The sequence below is a fragment of the Nelumbo nucifera genome, chromosome 4 (genome assembly GCF_055504915.1).
Source record: "Nelumbo nucifera cultivar China Antique chromosome 4, China Antique-T2T, whole genome shotgun sequence".
In the NCBI taxonomy this organism is placed as follows: Eukaryota; Viridiplantae; Streptophyta; class Magnoliopsida; order Proteales; family Nelumbonaceae; genus Nelumbo; species Nelumbo nucifera.
In genome coordinates, this window is record NC_142652.1 from 50,623,211 (window position 1) to 50,637,870 (window position 14,660).

Below are 14,660 nucleotides of genomic sequence, written 5' to 3' on the forward strand. Positions count from 1 at the left end.
ACGACAAATGGAATTTGCAAATACGATATCGAAATAAAATATTAATAAAATTGGGGTGCAACACGAGGACTACCCAGGAGGTCACCCATCCTAGTACTACTCTCGCCCAAGCACGCTTAACTTCGGAGTTCTGATGGGATCCGGTGCATTAGTGCTGGTATGATCGCACCCGTTTAATTCATGCTCGCTTAGATCTTTATGCACTAACTTGCTCCCCTCCATTAATTGTTTTAGATTTGAAAAAACTGTGTATGCAGCCTTCCTCCCTTGGTAACCGTGCACAAGCTCTTACGTGAGCGGATTGTTTGTTTTTCAGATCTGCCGCACCACCGGATAAATGCAATACTATCGCGGGGCCCACAATGCACGACGAATGCCGAAATCCCGGTTCCTGCATCGTTGCCAAATAGTAATGACGATCGTGCCGCAAATGGTCCGAGTATCCGACGCATTGTTTCCAGTTGTCTCCCAGAAACAACAAATGGAATTTGCAAATACAAATCAAAATAAAATATTAATAAAATTGGGGTGCAACACGAGGACTTCCCAGGAGGTCACCCATCCTAGTACTACTCTCGCCCAAGCACGCTTAACTTCGGAGTTCTGATGGGATCCGGTGCATTAGTGCTGGTATGATCGCACCCGTTTAATTCATGCTCGCTTAGATCTTTATGCACTAACTTGCTCCCCTCCATTAATTGTTTTAGATTTGAAAAAACTGTGTATGCAGCCTTCCTCCCTTGGTAACCGTGCAAAACTTCTTACGTGAGCGGATTGTTTGCTTTTCAGATCTGCCGCACCATCGGATAAATGCAATACTATCACGGGGCCCACAATGCACGACGAATACCGAAAGCCCGGTTCCTGCATTGTTGCCATATAGTAATGACGATCGTGCCGCAAATGGTCCGAATATCCGACGCGTTGTTTCCAGTTGTATCGCCGAAACAACAAATGGAATTTGCAAATACAAATCAAAATAAAATATTAATAAAATTGGGGTGCAACACGAGGACTTCCCAGGAGGTCACCCATCCTAGTACTACTTTCGCCCAAACACGCTTAACTTCAGAGTTCTGATGGGATCCGGTGCATTAGTGCTGGTATGATCGCACCCATTTAATTCATGCTCGCTTAGATCTTTATGCACTATCTTGCTCCCCTCCATTAATTGTTTTAGACTTGAAAAAACTGTGTATGCAGCCTTCCTCCCTTGGTAACCGTGCACAAGCTCCTACGTGAGCAGAGTGTTTGCTTTTCAGAACTGCCGCACCCCCGGGTAGATGCAATACTATCGCGGGGCCCACAATGCACGACGAATGCCAAAAGCCCGGTTTTGCACGGTTCCCATTCAGTAATGACAATCGTGCCGCAAATGGTCCGAGTATCCGACGCGTTGTTTGCGTTTGTCTCGCCGAAACGACAAATGGAATTTGCAAATACGATATCGAAATAAAATATTAATAAAATTGGGGTGCAACACGAGGACTTCCCAGGAGGTCACCCATCCTAGTACTACTCTCGCCCAAGCACACTTAACTTCGGAGTTCAGATGGGATCCGGTGCATTAGTGCTGGTATGATCGCACCCGTTTAATACATGCTCGCTTAGATCTTTATGCACTATCTTGCTCCCCTCGATTAATTGTTTTAGACAAGAAAAAACTGTGTATGCAGCTTTCCTCCCTTGGTAACCGTGCACAAGCTCCTACGTGAGCAGAGTGTTTGCTTTTCAGATCTGCCGCACCTCCGGATAGATGCAATACTATCGCGGGGCCCACAATGCATGACGAATGCCGAAAGTCCGGTTCTTGCATCATTGTCATTCAGTAATGACGATCGTGCCGCAAATGGTCCGAGTATCCGACGCGTTGTTTCCAGTTGTATCGCCGAAAGAACAAATGGAATTTGCAAATACAAATCAAAATAAAATATTAATAAAATTGGGGTGCAACACGAGGACTTCCCAGGAGGTCACCGATTCTAGTACTACTCTCGCCCAAGCACACTTAACTTCGGAGTTCTGATGGGATCCGGTGCATTAGTGCTGGTATGATCGCACCCATTTAATTCATGCTCGTTTAGATCATTATGCACTATCTTGCTCCCCTCCATTAATTGTTTTAGATTTAAAAAAACTGTGTATGCAACCTTCCTCCCTTGGTAACCGTGCACAAGCTCCTACGTGAGCGGATTGTTTGCTTTTCAGATCTGCCGCACCACCGGATAAATTCAATACTATCGCGGGGCCCACAATGCACGACGAATGCCGACAGCCCGGTTCCTGCATTGTTGCCATTCAGTAATGACGATCGTGCCGCAAATGGTCCGAGTATCCGACGCATTGTTTCCAGTTGTCTCCCAGAAACAACAAATGGAATTTGTAAATACAAATCAAAATAAAATATTAATAAAATCGGGGTGCAACACGAGGACTTCCCAGGAGATCACCCATCCTAGTACTACTCTCGCCCAAGCACTCTTAACTTCGGAGTTCTGATGGGATCCAGTGCATTAGTGCTGCTATGATCGCATCCGTTTAATTCATGCTCGCTTAGATCTTTATGCACTGTCTTGCTCCCCTCCATTAATTGTTTTAGACATGAAAAAACTGTGTATGCAGCTTTCCTCCCATGGTAACCGTTCACAAGCTCCTACGTGAGCAGAGTGTTTGCTTTTCAGATCTGCCGCACCCCTGGATAGATGCAATACTATCGCGGGGCCCACAATGCACGACGAATGCCAAAAGCCCGGTTTTTGCACGGTTCCCATTCAGTAATGACGATTGTGCCGCAAATGGTCCGAGTATCCGGCGCGTTGTTTGCGTTTGTCTCGCCGAAACGACAAATGGAATTTGCAAATACGATATCGAAATAAAATATTAATAAAATTGGGGTGCAACACAAGGACTTCCCAGGTTGTCACCCATCCTAGTACTACTCTCGCCCAAGCACACTTAACTTCGGAGTTCTGATGGGATGCGGTGCATTAGTGCTGGTATGATCGCACCCGTTTAACTCATGCTCGCTTATATCTTTATGAACTATCTTGCTCCCCTCCATTATATGTTTTAGATTTGAAAAAAATGTGTATGCAGCCTTCCTCCCTTGGTAACCGTGCACAAGCTCCTACGTGAGCGGATTGTTTGCTTTTCAGATTTGCCGCACCACCGGAAAAATGCAATACTATCGCGGGGCCCACAATGCACGACGAATGCCGACAGCCCGGTTCCTGCATCGTTGCCATTCAGAAATGACGAACGTGCCGCAAATGGTCCGAGTATCCGACGCATTGTTTCCAGTTGTCTCCCAGAAACAACAAATGGAATTTGCAAATACAAATCAAAATAAAAGATTAATAAAATTGGGGTGCAACACGAGGACTTCCCAAGAGGTCACCCATCCCAGTACTACTCTCGCCCAAGCACGCTTAACTTCGGAGTTCTGATGGGATCCGGTGCATTAGTGCTGGTATGATCGCACCCATTTAATTCATGCTCGCTTATATCTTTATGCACTATCTTGCTCCCCTCCATTAATTGTTTTAGACTTGAAAAAATTGTGTATGCAGCCTTCCTCCCTTGGTAACCGTGCACAAGCTCCTACGTGAGCAGGGTGTTTGCTTTTCAGATCTGCCGCACCCCCGGATAGATGCAATACTATCGCGGGGCCCACAATGCACGACGAATGCCGAAAGCCCGGTTCTTGCACGGTTCCCATTCAGTAATGACGATCGTGCCGCAAATGGTCCGAGTATCCGGCGTGTTGTTTGCGTTTGTCTCGCCGAAAGAACAAATGGAATTTGCAAATACGTTATCAAAATAAAATATTAATAAAATTGGGGTGCAACAAGAGGACTTCCCAGGAGGTCACCCATCCTAGTACTACTCTCGCCCAAGCACACTTAACTTCGGAGTTCTGATGGGATCCGGTGCATTAGTGCTGGTATGATCGCACCCGTTTAATTCATGCTCGCTTAGATCTTTATGCACTATCTTGCTCCCCTGCATTAATTGTTTTAGATTTTAAAAAAATGTGTATGCAGCCTTCCTCCCTTGGTAACCGTGCACAAGCTCCTACGTGAGCGGAGTGTTTGCTTTTCATATCTGCCGCACCTCCGGATAGATGCAATACTATCGCGGGGCCCACAATGCATGACGAATGCCGAAAGTCCGGTTCTTGCATCGTTGCCATTCAGTAATGACGATCGTGCCGCAAATGGTCCGAGTATCCGACGCGTTGTTTCCAGTTGTATCGCCGAAAGAACAAATGGAATTTGCAAATACAAATCAAAATAAAATATTAATAAAATTGGGGTGCAACACGAGGACTTCCCAGGAGGTCACCCATTCTAGTACTACTCTCGCCCAAGCACACTTAACTTCGGAGTTCTGATGGGATCCGGTGCATTAGTGCTGGTATGATCGCACCCGTTTAATTCATGCTCGCTTAGATCTTTATGCACTATTTTGCTCCCCTCCATTAATTGTTTAAGATTTAAAAAAACTGTGTATGCAACCTTCCTCCCTTGGTAACCGTGCACAAGCTCCAACGTGAGCGGATTGTTTGCTTTTCAGATCTGCCGCACCACCGAATAAATGCAATACTATCGCGGGGCCCACAATGCACGACGAATGCCGAAAGCCCGGTTCCTGCATCGTTCCCATTCAGTAATGACGATCGTGCCGCAAATGGTCCGAGTATCCGACGCGTTGTTTCCAGTTGTATCGCCGAAACAACAAATGGAATTTACAAATACAAATCAAAATAAAATATTAATAAAATTGGGGTGCAACACGAGGACTTCCCAGGAGGTCACCCATTCTAGTACTACTCTCGCCCAAGCACACTTAACTTCGGAGTTCTGATGGGATCCGGTGCATTAGTGCTGGTATGATCGCACCCGTTTAATTCATGCTCGCTTAGATCTTTATGCACTATCTTGCTCCCCTCCATTAATTGTTTTAGATTTAAAAAAACTGTGTATGCAGCCTTCCTCCCTTGGTAACCGTGCACAAGCTCCTACGTGAGCGGATTGTTTGCTTTTCAGATCTACCGCACCACCGGATAAATGCAATACTATCGCGGGGCCCACAATGCACGACGAATGCCGAAAGCCGGTACCTGTATCATTGCCACTCAGTAATGACGATCGTGCCGCAAATGGTCCGAGTATCCGACGCATTGTTTCCAGTTGTCTCCCAGAAATAACAAATGGAATTTGCAAATACAAATCAAAATAAAATATTAATAAAATTGGGGTGCAACACGAGGACTTCCCAGGAGGTCACCCATCCTAGTACTACTTTCGCCCAAGCACACTTAACTTCAGAGTTCTGATGGGATCCGGTGCATTAGTGCTGGTATGATCGCACCCGTTTAATTCATGCTCGCTTAGATCTTTATGCACTATCTTGCTCCCCTCCATTAATTGTTTTAGACTTGAAAAAACTGTGTATGCAGCCTTCCTCCCTTGGTAACCGTGCACAAGCTCCTACGTGAGCAGAGTGTTTGTTTTTCAGAACTACCGCACCCCCGGATAGATGCAATACTATCGCGGGGCCCACAATGCACGACGAATGCCAAAAGCCCGGTTTTTGCACGGTTCCCATTCAGTAATGACAATCGTGCCGCAAATGGTCCGAGTATCCGGCGCGTTGTTTGCGTTTGTCTCGCCGAAACGACAAATGGAATTTGCAAATACGATATCGAAATAAAATATTAATAAAATTGGGGTGCAACACGAGGACTACCCAGGAGGTCACCCATCCTAGTACTACTCTCGCCCAAGCACGCTTAACTTCGGAGTTCTGATGGGATCCGGTGCATTAGTGCTGGTATGATCGCACCCGTTTAATTCATGCTCGCTTAGATCTTTATGCACTAACTTGCTCCCCTCCATTAATTGTTTTAGATTTGAAAAAACTGTGTATGCAGCCTTCCTCCCTTGGTAACCGTGCACAAGCTCTTACGTGAGCGGATTGTTTGTTTTTCAGATCTGCCGCACCACCGGATAAATGCAATACTATCGCGGGGCCCACAATGCACGACGAATGCCGAAATCCCGGTTCCTGCATCGTTGCCAAATAGTAATGACGATCGTGCCGCAAATGGTCCGAGTATCCGACGCATTGTTTCCAGTTGTCTCCCAGAAACAACAAATGGAATTTGCAAATACAAATCAAAATAAAATATTAATAAAATTGGGGTGCAACACGAGGACTTCCCAGGAGGTCACCCATCCTAGTACTACTCTCGCCCAAGCACGCTTAACTTCGGAGTTCTGATGGGATCCGGTGCATTAGTGCTGGTATGATCGCACCCGTTTAATTCATGCTCGCTTAGATCTTTATGCACTAACTTGCTCCCCTCCATTAATTGTTTTAGATTTGAAAAAACTGTGTATGCAGCCTTCCTCCCTTGGTAACCGTGCAAAACTTCTTACGTGAGCGGATTGTTTGCTTTTCAGATCTGCCGCACCATCGGATAAATGCAATACTATCACGGGGCCCACAATGCACGACGAATACCGAAAGCCCGGTTCCTGCATTGTTGCCATATAGTAATGACGATCGTGCCGCAAATGGTCCGAATATCCGACGCGTTGTTTCCAGTTGTATCGCCGAAACAACAAATGGAATTTGCAAATACAAATCAAAATAAAATATTAATAAAATTGGGGTGCAACACGAGGACTTCCCAGGAGGTCACCCATCCTAGTACTACTTTCGCCCAAACACGCTTAACTTCAGAGTTCTGATGGGATCCGGTGCATTAGTGCTGGTATGATCGCACCCATTTAATTCATGCTCGCTTAGATCTTTATGCACTATCTTGCTCCCCTCCATTAATTGTTTTAGACTTGAAAAAACTGTGTATGCAGCCTTCCTCCCTTGGTAACCGTGCACAAGCTCCTACGTGAGCAGAGTGTTTGCTTTTCAGAACTGCCGCACCCCCGGGTAGATGCAATACTATCGCGGGGCCCACAATGCACGACGAATGCCAAAAGCCCGGTTTTTGCACGGTTCCCATTCAGTAATGACAATCGTGCCGCAAATGGTCCGAGTATCCGACGCGTTGTTTGCGTTTGTCTCGCCGAAACGACAAATGGAATTTGCAAATACGATATCGAAATAAAATATTAATAAAATTGGGGTGCAACACGAGGACTTCCCAGGAGGTCACCCATCCTAGTACTACTCTCGCCCAAGCACACTTAACTTCGGAGTTCAGATGGGATCCGGTGCATTAGTGCTGGTATGATCGCATCCGTTTAATACATGCTCGCTTAGATCTTTATGCACTATCTTGCTCCCCTCGATTAATTGTTTTAGACAAGAAAAAACTGTGTATGCAGCTTTCCTCCCTTGGAAACCGTGCACAAGCTCCTACGTGAGCAGAGTGTTTGCTTTTCAGATCTGCCGCACCTCCGGATAGATGCAATACTATCGCGGGGCCCACAATGCATGACGAATGCCGAAAGTCCGGTTCTTGCATCATTGCCATTCAGTAATGACGATCGTGCCGCAAATGGTCCGAGTATCCGACGCGTTGTTTCCAGTTGTATCGCCGAAAGAACAAATGGAATTTGCAAATACAAATCAAAATAAAATATTAATAAAATTGGGGTGCAACACGAGGACTTCCCAGGAGGTCACCGATTCTAGTACTACTCTCGCCCAAGCACACTTAACTTCGGAGTTCTGATGGGATCCGGTGCATTAGTGCTGGTATGATCGCACCCGTATAATTCATGCTCGTTTAGATCATTATGCACTATCTTGCTCCCCTCCATTAATTGTTTTAGATTTAAAAAAACTGTGTATGCAACCTTCCTCCCTTGGTAACCGTGCACAAGCTCCTACGTGAGCGGATTGTTTGCTTTTCAGATCTGCCGCACCACCGGATAAATTCAATACTATCGCGGGGCCCACAATGCACGACGAATGCCGACAGCCCGGTTCCTGCATTGTTGCCATTCAGTAATGACGATCGTGCCGCAAATGGTCCGAGTATCCGACGCATTGTTTCCAGTTGTCTCCCAGAAACAACAAATGGAATTTGTAAATACAAATCAAAATAAAATATTAATAAAATCGGGGTGCAACACGAGGACTTCCCAGGAGATCACCCATCCTAGTACTACTCTCGCCCAAGCACTCTTAACTTCGGAGTTCTGATGGGATCCAGTGCATTAGTGCTGCTATGATCGCATCCGTTTAATTCATGCTTGCTTAGATCTTTATGCACTGTCTTGCTCCCCTCCATTAATTGTTTTAGACATGAAAAAACTGTGTATGCAGCTTTCCTCCCATGGTAACCGTTCACAAGCTCCTACGTGAGCAGAGTGTTTTGTTTTTCAGATCTGCCGCACCCCTGGATAGATGCAATACTATCGCGGGGCCCACAATGCACGATGAATGCCAAAAGCCCGGTTTTTGCACGGTTCCCATTCAGTAATGACGATTGTGCCGCAAATGGTCCGAGTATCCGGCGCGTTGTTTGCGTTTGTCTCGCCGAAACGACAAATGGAATTTGCAAATACGATATCGAAATAAAATATTAATAAAATTGGGGTGCAACACGAGGACTTCCCAGGATGTCACCCATCCTAGTACTACTCTCGCCCAAGCACACTTAACTTCGGAGTTCTGATGGGATGCGGTGCATTAGTGCTGGTATGATCGCACCCGTTTAATTCATGCTCGCTTATATCTTTATGAACTATCTTGCTCCCCTCCATTATATGTTTTAGATTTGAAAAAAATGTGTATGCAGCCTTCCTCCCTTGGTAACCGTGCACAAGCTCCTACGTGAGCGGATTGTTTGCTTTTCAGATTTGCCGCACCACCGGAAAAATGCAATACTATCGCGGGGCCCACAATGCACGACGAATGCCGACAGCCCGGTTCCTGCATCGTTGCCATTCAGAAATGACGAACGTGCCGCAAATGGTCCGAGTATCCGACGCATTGTTTCCAGTTGTCTCCCAGAAACAACAAATGGAATTTGCAAATACAAATCAAAATAAAAGATTAATAAAATTGGGGTGCAACACGAGGACTTCCCAAGAGGTCACCCATCCCAGTACTACTCTCGCCCAAGCACGCTTAACTTCGGAGTTCTGATGGGATCCGGTGCATTAGTGCTGGTATGATCGCACCCATTTAATTCATGCTCGCTTATATCTTTATGCACTATCTTGCTCCCCTCCATTAATTGTTTTAGACTTGAAAAAATTGTGTATGCAGCCTTCCTCCCTTGGTAACCGTGCACAAGCTCCTACGTGAGCAGGGTGTTTGCTTTTCAGATCTGCCGCACCCCCGGATAGATGCAATACTATCGCGGGGCCCACAATGCACGACGAATGCCGAAAGCCCGGTTCTTGCACGGTTCCCATTCAGTAATGACGATCGTGCCGCAAATGGTCCGAGTATCCGGCGTGTTGTTTGCGTTTGTCTCGCCGAAAGAACAAATGGAATTTGCAAATACGTTATCAAAATAAAATATTAATAAAATTGGGGTGCAACAAGAGGACTTCCCAGGAGGTCACCCATACTAGTACTACTCTCGCCCAAGCACACTTAACTTCGGAGTTCTGATGGGATCCGGTGCATTAGTGCTGGTATGATCGCACCCGTTTAATTCATGCTCGCTTAGATCTTTATGCACTATCTTGCTCCCCTGCATTAATTGTTTTAGATTTGAAAAAAATGTGTATGCAGCCTTCCTCCCTTGGTAACCGTGCACAAGCTCCTACGTGAGCGGAGTGTTTGCTTTTCATATCTGCCGCACCTCCGGATAGATGCAATACTATCGCGGGGCCCACAATGCATGACGAATGCCGAAAGTCCGGTTCTTGCATCGTTGCCATTCAGTAATGACGATCGTGCCGCAAATGGTCCGAGTATCCGACGCGTTGTTTCCAGTTGTATCGCCGAAAGAACAAATGGAATTTGCAAATACAAATCAAAATAAAATATTAATAAAATTGGGGTGCAACACGAGGACTTCCCAGGAGGTCACCCATTCTAGTACTACTCTCGCCCAAGCACACTTAACTTCGGAGTTCTGATGGGATCCGGTGCATTAGTGCTGGTATGATCGCACCCGTTTAATTCATGCTCGCTTAGATCTTTATGCACTATTTTGCTCCCCTCCATTAATTGTTTTAGATTTAAAAAAACTGTGTATGCAACCTTCCTCCCTTGGTAACCGTGCACAAGCTCCAACGTGAGCGGATTGTTTGCTTTTCAGATCTGCCGCACCACCGAATAAATGCAATACTATCGCGGGGCCCACAATGCACGACGAATGCCGAAAGCCCGGTTCCTGCATCGTTCCCATTCAGTAATGACGATCGTGCCGCAAATGGTCCGAGTATCCGACGCGTTGTTTCCAGTTGTATCGCCGAAACAACAAATGGAATTTACAAATACAAATCAAAATAAAATATTAATAAAATTGGGGTGCAACACGAGGACTTCCCAGGAGGTCACCCATTCTAGTACTACTCTCGCCCAAGCACACTTAACTTCGGAGTTCTGATGGGATCCGGTGCATTAGTGCTGGTATGATCGCACCCGTTTAATTCATGCTCGCTTAGATCTTTATGCACTATCTTGCTCCCCTCCATTAATTGTTTTAGACTTGAAAAAACTGTGTATGCAGCCTTCCTCCCTTGGTAACCGTGCACAAGCTCCTACGTGAGCGGATTGTTTGCTTTTCAGATCTACCGCACCACCGGATAAATGCAATACTATCGCGGGGCCCACAATGCACGACGAATGCCGAAAGCCGGTACCTGTATCATTGCCACTCAGTAATGACGATCGTGCCGCAAATGGTCCGAGTATCCGACGCATTGTTTCCAGTTGTCTCCCAGAAATAACAAATGGAATTTGCAAATACAAATCAAAATAAAATATTAATAAAATTGGGGTGCAACACGAGGACTTCCCAGGAGGTCACCCATCCTAGTACTACTTTCGCCCAAGCACACTTAACTTCAGAGTTCTGATGGGATCCGGTGCATTAGTGCTGGTATGATCGCACCCGTTTAATTCATGCTCGCTTAGATCTTTATGCACTATCTTGCTCCCCTCCATTAATTGTTTTAGACTTGAAAAAACTGTGTATGCAGCCTTCCTCCCTTGGTAACCGTGCACAAGCTCCTACGTGAGCAGAGTGTTTGTTTTTCAGAACTGCCGCACCCCCGGATAGATGCAATACTATCGCGGGGCCCACAATGCACGACGAATGCCAAAAGCCCGGTTTTTGCACGGTTCCCATTCAGTAATGACAATCGTGCCGCAAATGGTCCGAGTATCCGGCGCGTTGTTTGCGTTTGTCTCGCCGAAACGACAAATGGAATTTGCAAATACGATATCGAAATAAAATATTAATAAAATTGGGGTGCAACACGAGGACTACCCAGGAGGTCACCCATCCTAGTACTACTCTCGCCCAAGCACGCTTAACTTCGGAGTTCTGATGGGATCCGGTGCATTAGTGCTGGTATGATCGCACCCGTTTAATTCATGCTCGCTTAGATCTTTATGCACTAACTTGCTCCCCTCCATTAATTGTTTTAGATTTGAAAAAACTGTGTATGCAGCCTTCCTCCCTTGGTAACCGTGCACAAGCTCTTACGTGAGCGGATTGTTTGTTTTTCAGATCTGCCGCACCACCGGATAAATGCAATACTATCGCGGGGCCCACAATGCACGACGAATGCCGAAATCCCGGTTCCTGCATCGTTGCCAAATAGTAATGACGATCGTGCCGCAAATGGTCCGAGTATCCGACGCATTGTTTCCAGTTGTCTCCCAGAAACAACAAATGGAATTTGCAAATACAAATCAAAATAAAATATTAATAAAATTGGGGTGCAACACGAGGACTTCCCAGGTGGTCACCCATCCTAGTACTACTCTCGCCCAAGCACGCTTAACTTCGGAGTTCTGATGGGATCCGGTGCATTAGTGCTGGTATGATCGCACCCGTTTAATTCATGCTCGCTTAGATCTTTATGCACTAACTTGCTCCCCTCCATTAATTGTTTTAGATTTGAAAAAACTGTGTATGCAGCCTTCCTCCCTTGGTAACCGTGCACAACTTCTTACGTGAGCGGATTGTTTGCTTTTCAGATCTGCCGCACCATCGGATAAATGCAATACTATCACGGGGCCCACAATGCACGACGAATACCGAAAGCCCGGTTCCTGCATTGTTGCCATATAGTAATGACGATCGTGCCGCAAATGGTCCGAGTATCCGACGCGTTGTTTCCAGTTGTATCGCCGAAACAACAAATGGAATTTGCAAATACAAATCAAAATAAAATATTAATAAAATTGGGGTGCAACACGAGGACTTCCCAGGAGGTCACCCATCCTAGTACTACTTTCGCCCAAGCACGCTTAACTTCAGAGTTCTGATGGGATCCGGTGCATTAGTGCTGGTATGATCGCACCCATTTAATTCATGCTCGCTTAGATCTTTATGCACTATCTTGCTCCCCTCCATTAATTGTTTTAGACTTGAAAAAACTGTGTATGCAGCCTTCCTCCCTTGGTAACCGTGCACAAGCTCCTACGTGAGCAGAGTGTTTGCTTTTCAGAACTGCCGCACCCCCGGGTAGATGCAATACTATCGCGGGGCCCACAATGCACGACGAATGCCAAAAGCCCGGTTTTTGCACGGTTCCCATTCAGTAATGACAATCGTGCCGCAAATGGTCCGAGTATCCGACGCGTTGTTTGCGTTTGTCTCGCCGAAACGACAAATGGAATTTGCAAATACGATATCGAAATAAAATATTAATAAAATTGGGGTGCAACACGAGGACTTCCCAGGAGGTCACCCATCCTAGTACTACTCTCGCCCAAGCACACTTAACTTCGGAGTTCAGATGGGATCCGGTGCATTAGTGCTGGTATGATCGCATCCGTTTAATACATGCTCGCTTAGATCTTTATGCACTATCTTGCTCCCCTCGATTAATTGTTTTAGACAAGAAAAAACTGTGTATGCAGCTTTACTCCCTTGGAAACCGTGCACAAGCTCCTACGTGAGCAGAGTGTTTGCTTTTCAGATCTGCCGCACCTCCGGATAATGCAATACTATCGCGGGGCCCACAATGCATGACGAATGCCGAAAGTCCGGTTCTTGCATCATTGCCATTCAGTAATGACGATCGTGCCGCAAATGGTCCGAGTATCCGACGCGTTGTTTCCAGTTGTATCGCCGAAAGAACAAATGGAATTTGCAAATACAAATCAAAATAAAATATTAATAAAATTGGGGTGCAACACGAGGACTTCCCAGGAGGTCACCGATTCTAGTACTATTCTCGCCCAAGCACACTTAACTTCGGAGTTCTGATGGGATCCGGTGCATTAGTGCTGGTATGATCGCACCCGTTTAATTCATGCTCGTTTAGATCATTATGCACTATCTTGCTCCCCTCCATTAATTGTTTTAGATTTAAAAAAACTGTGTATGCAACCTTCCTCCCTTGGTAACCGTGCACAAGCTCCTACGTGAGCGGATTGTTTGCTTTTCAGATCTGCCGCACCACCGGATAAATTCAATACTATCGCGGGGCCCACAATGCACGACGAATGCCGACAGCCCGGTTCCTGCATTGTTGCCATTCAGTAATGACGATCGTGCCGCAAATGGTCCGAGTATCCGACGCATTGTTTCCAGTTGTCTCCCAGAAACAACAAATGGAATTTGTAAATACAAATCAAAATAAAATATTAATAAAATCGGGGTGCAACACGAGGACTTCCCAGGAGATCACCCATCCTAGTACTACTCTCGCCCAAGCACTCTTAACTTCGGAGTTCTGATGGGATCCAGTGCATTAGTGCTGCTATGATCGCATCCGTTTAATTCATGCTCGCTTAGATCTTTATGCACTGTCTTGCTCCCCTCCATTAATTGTTTTAGACATGAAAAAACTGTGTATGCAGCTTTCCTCCCATGGTAACCGTTCACAAGCTCCTACGTGAGCAGAGTGTTTGCTTTTCAGATCTGCCGCACCCCTGGATAGATGCAATACTATCGCGGGGCCCACAATGCACGACGAATGCCAAAAGCCCGGTTTTTGCACGGTTCCCATTCAGTAATGACGATTGTGCCGCAAATGGTCCGAGTATCCGGCGCGTTGTTTGCGTTTGTCTCGCCGAAACGACAAATGGAATTTGCAAATACGATATCGAAATAAAATATTAATAAAATTGGGGTGCAACACGAGGACTTCCCAGGATGTCACCCATCCTAGTACTACTCTCGCCCAAGCACACTTAACTTCGGAGTTCTGATGGGATGCGGTGCATTAGTGCTGGTATGATCGCACCCGTTTAATTCATGCTCGCTTATATCTTTATGAACTATCTTGCTCCCCTCCATTATATGTTTTAGATTTGAAAAAAATGTGTATGCAGCCTTCCTCCCTTGGTAACCGTGCACAAGCTCCTACGTGAGCAGAGTGTTTGCTTTTCAGATCTGCCGCACCCCCGGATAGATGCAATACTATCGCAGGGCCCACAATGCACGACGAATGCCGAAATCCCGGTTCCTGCATCGTTGCCAAATAGTAATGACGATCGTGCCGCAAATGGTCCGAGTATCCGACGCATTGTTTCCAGTT

The 14,660-nt window shown here is 46.0% G+C and overlaps 28 non-coding genes and 3 pseudogenes across 28 annotated transcripts; all 31 read right to left on the reverse strand.

Annotated features, from left to right (window-relative positions):
* Window positions 1-52: 52 nt before the first annotated feature.
* LOC148793370 (5S ribosomal RNA) lies at window positions 53-171 on the reverse strand. Its single transcript, XR_016072262.1, has one exon. It is a non-coding gene; the product is annotated as a 5S ribosomal RNA (ribosomal RNA).
* A 354-nt stretch (window positions 172-525) lies between these two features.
* Window positions 526-644, reverse strand: LOC148793371 (5S ribosomal RNA). The gene has a single exon (XR_016071194.1). It is a non-coding gene; the product is annotated as a 5S ribosomal RNA (ribosomal RNA).
* Window positions 645-998: 354 nt separating this feature from the next.
* Window positions 999-1,117, reverse strand: LOC148793372 (5S ribosomal RNA). Its single transcript, XR_016075571.1, has one exon. It is a non-coding gene; the product is annotated as a 5S ribosomal RNA (ribosomal RNA).
* A 354-nt stretch (window positions 1,118-1,471) lies between these two features.
* On the reverse strand, window positions 1,472-1,590 carry LOC148793373 (5S ribosomal RNA). The gene has a single exon (XR_016070721.1). It is a non-coding gene; the product is annotated as a 5S ribosomal RNA (ribosomal RNA).
* Window positions 1,591-1,944: 354 nt separating this feature from the next.
* LOC148793374 (5S ribosomal RNA) lies at window positions 1,945-2,063 on the reverse strand. The gene has a single exon (XR_016075737.1). It is a non-coding gene; the product is annotated as a 5S ribosomal RNA (ribosomal RNA).
* Window positions 2,064-2,417: 354 nt separating this feature from the next.
* On the reverse strand, window positions 2,418-2,536 carry LOC148793375 (5S ribosomal RNA). Its single transcript, XR_016070345.1, has one exon. It is a non-coding gene; the product is annotated as a 5S ribosomal RNA (ribosomal RNA).
* A 355-nt stretch (window positions 2,537-2,891) lies between these two features.
* LOC148793376 (5S ribosomal RNA) lies at window positions 2,892-3,010 on the reverse strand (annotated as a pseudogene).
* Window positions 3,011-3,364: 354 nt separating this feature from the next.
* On the reverse strand, window positions 3,365-3,483 carry LOC148793377 (5S ribosomal RNA). Its single transcript, XR_016069060.1, has one exon. It is a non-coding gene; the product is annotated as a 5S ribosomal RNA (ribosomal RNA).
* Window positions 3,484-3,838: 355 nt separating this feature from the next.
* On the reverse strand, window positions 3,839-3,957 carry LOC148793378 (5S ribosomal RNA). Its single transcript, XR_016073633.1, has one exon. It is a non-coding gene; the product is annotated as a 5S ribosomal RNA (ribosomal RNA).
* A 354-nt stretch (window positions 3,958-4,311) lies between these two features.
* On the reverse strand, window positions 4,312-4,430 carry LOC148793379 (5S ribosomal RNA). The gene has a single exon (XR_016071615.1). It is a non-coding gene; the product is annotated as a 5S ribosomal RNA (ribosomal RNA).
* A 354-nt stretch (window positions 4,431-4,784) lies between these two features.
* On the reverse strand, window positions 4,785-4,903 carry LOC148793380 (5S ribosomal RNA). Its single transcript, XR_016071616.1, has one exon. It is a non-coding gene; the product is annotated as a 5S ribosomal RNA (ribosomal RNA).
* A 353-nt stretch (window positions 4,904-5,256) lies between these two features.
* LOC148793381 (5S ribosomal RNA) lies at window positions 5,257-5,375 on the reverse strand. The gene has a single exon (XR_016075262.1). It is a non-coding gene; the product is annotated as a 5S ribosomal RNA (ribosomal RNA).
* A 355-nt stretch (window positions 5,376-5,730) lies between these two features.
* Window positions 5,731-5,849, reverse strand: LOC148793382 (5S ribosomal RNA). Its single transcript, XR_016072263.1, has one exon. It is a non-coding gene; the product is annotated as a 5S ribosomal RNA (ribosomal RNA).
* Window positions 5,850-6,203: 354 nt separating this feature from the next.
* Window positions 6,204-6,322, reverse strand: LOC148793383 (5S ribosomal RNA). The gene has a single exon (XR_016071205.1). It is a non-coding gene; the product is annotated as a 5S ribosomal RNA (ribosomal RNA).
* A 354-nt stretch (window positions 6,323-6,676) lies between these two features.
* LOC148793384 (5S ribosomal RNA) lies at window positions 6,677-6,795 on the reverse strand. The gene has a single exon (XR_016075572.1). It is a non-coding gene; the product is annotated as a 5S ribosomal RNA (ribosomal RNA).
* A 355-nt stretch (window positions 6,796-7,150) lies between these two features.
* Window positions 7,151-7,269, reverse strand: LOC148793385 (5S ribosomal RNA). Its single transcript, XR_016072387.1, has one exon. It is a non-coding gene; the product is annotated as a 5S ribosomal RNA (ribosomal RNA).
* A 354-nt stretch (window positions 7,270-7,623) lies between these two features.
* LOC148793386 (5S ribosomal RNA) lies at window positions 7,624-7,742 on the reverse strand. Its single transcript, XR_016075738.1, has one exon. It is a non-coding gene; the product is annotated as a 5S ribosomal RNA (ribosomal RNA).
* A 354-nt stretch (window positions 7,743-8,096) lies between these two features.
* On the reverse strand, window positions 8,097-8,215 carry LOC148793387 (5S ribosomal RNA). Its single transcript, XR_016070346.1, has one exon. It is a non-coding gene; the product is annotated as a 5S ribosomal RNA (ribosomal RNA).
* A 356-nt stretch (window positions 8,216-8,571) lies between these two features.
* LOC148793388 (5S ribosomal RNA) lies at window positions 8,572-8,690 on the reverse strand (annotated as a pseudogene).
* A 354-nt stretch (window positions 8,691-9,044) lies between these two features.
* LOC148793389 (5S ribosomal RNA) lies at window positions 9,045-9,163 on the reverse strand. Its single transcript, XR_016069071.1, has one exon. It is a non-coding gene; the product is annotated as a 5S ribosomal RNA (ribosomal RNA).
* A 355-nt stretch (window positions 9,164-9,518) lies between these two features.
* Window positions 9,519-9,637, reverse strand: LOC148793390 (5S ribosomal RNA). The gene has a single exon (XR_016075444.1). It is a non-coding gene; the product is annotated as a 5S ribosomal RNA (ribosomal RNA).
* A 354-nt stretch (window positions 9,638-9,991) lies between these two features.
* Window positions 9,992-10,110, reverse strand: LOC148793391 (5S ribosomal RNA). The gene has a single exon (XR_016071617.1). It is a non-coding gene; the product is annotated as a 5S ribosomal RNA (ribosomal RNA).
* Window positions 10,111-10,464: 354 nt separating this feature from the next.
* LOC148793392 (5S ribosomal RNA) lies at window positions 10,465-10,583 on the reverse strand. The gene has a single exon (XR_016071618.1). It is a non-coding gene; the product is annotated as a 5S ribosomal RNA (ribosomal RNA).
* Window positions 10,584-10,936: 353 nt separating this feature from the next.
* Window positions 10,937-11,055, reverse strand: LOC148793393 (5S ribosomal RNA). The gene has a single exon (XR_016075263.1). It is a non-coding gene; the product is annotated as a 5S ribosomal RNA (ribosomal RNA).
* Window positions 11,056-11,410: 355 nt separating this feature from the next.
* Window positions 11,411-11,529, reverse strand: LOC148793394 (5S ribosomal RNA). Its single transcript, XR_016072265.1, has one exon. It is a non-coding gene; the product is annotated as a 5S ribosomal RNA (ribosomal RNA).
* A 354-nt stretch (window positions 11,530-11,883) lies between these two features.
* Window positions 11,884-12,002, reverse strand: LOC148793395 (5S ribosomal RNA). The gene has a single exon (XR_016070871.1). It is a non-coding gene; the product is annotated as a 5S ribosomal RNA (ribosomal RNA).
* A 354-nt stretch (window positions 12,003-12,356) lies between these two features.
* LOC148793396 (5S ribosomal RNA) lies at window positions 12,357-12,475 on the reverse strand. Its single transcript, XR_016074427.1, has one exon. It is a non-coding gene; the product is annotated as a 5S ribosomal RNA (ribosomal RNA).
* A 355-nt stretch (window positions 12,476-12,830) lies between these two features.
* On the reverse strand, window positions 12,831-12,949 carry LOC148793397 (5S ribosomal RNA). Its single transcript, XR_016072388.1, has one exon. It is a non-coding gene; the product is annotated as a 5S ribosomal RNA (ribosomal RNA).
* Window positions 12,950-13,302: 353 nt separating this feature from the next.
* LOC148793398 (5S ribosomal RNA) lies at window positions 13,303-13,421 on the reverse strand. The gene has a single exon (XR_016069320.1). It is a non-coding gene; the product is annotated as a 5S ribosomal RNA (ribosomal RNA).
* A 354-nt stretch (window positions 13,422-13,775) lies between these two features.
* On the reverse strand, window positions 13,776-13,894 carry LOC148793399 (5S ribosomal RNA). Its single transcript, XR_016070348.1, has one exon. It is a non-coding gene; the product is annotated as a 5S ribosomal RNA (ribosomal RNA).
* Window positions 13,895-14,249: 355 nt separating this feature from the next.
* On the reverse strand, window positions 14,250-14,368 carry LOC148793400 (5S ribosomal RNA; annotated as a pseudogene).
* Between the last annotated feature and the right edge of the window lie 292 nt (window positions 14,369-14,660).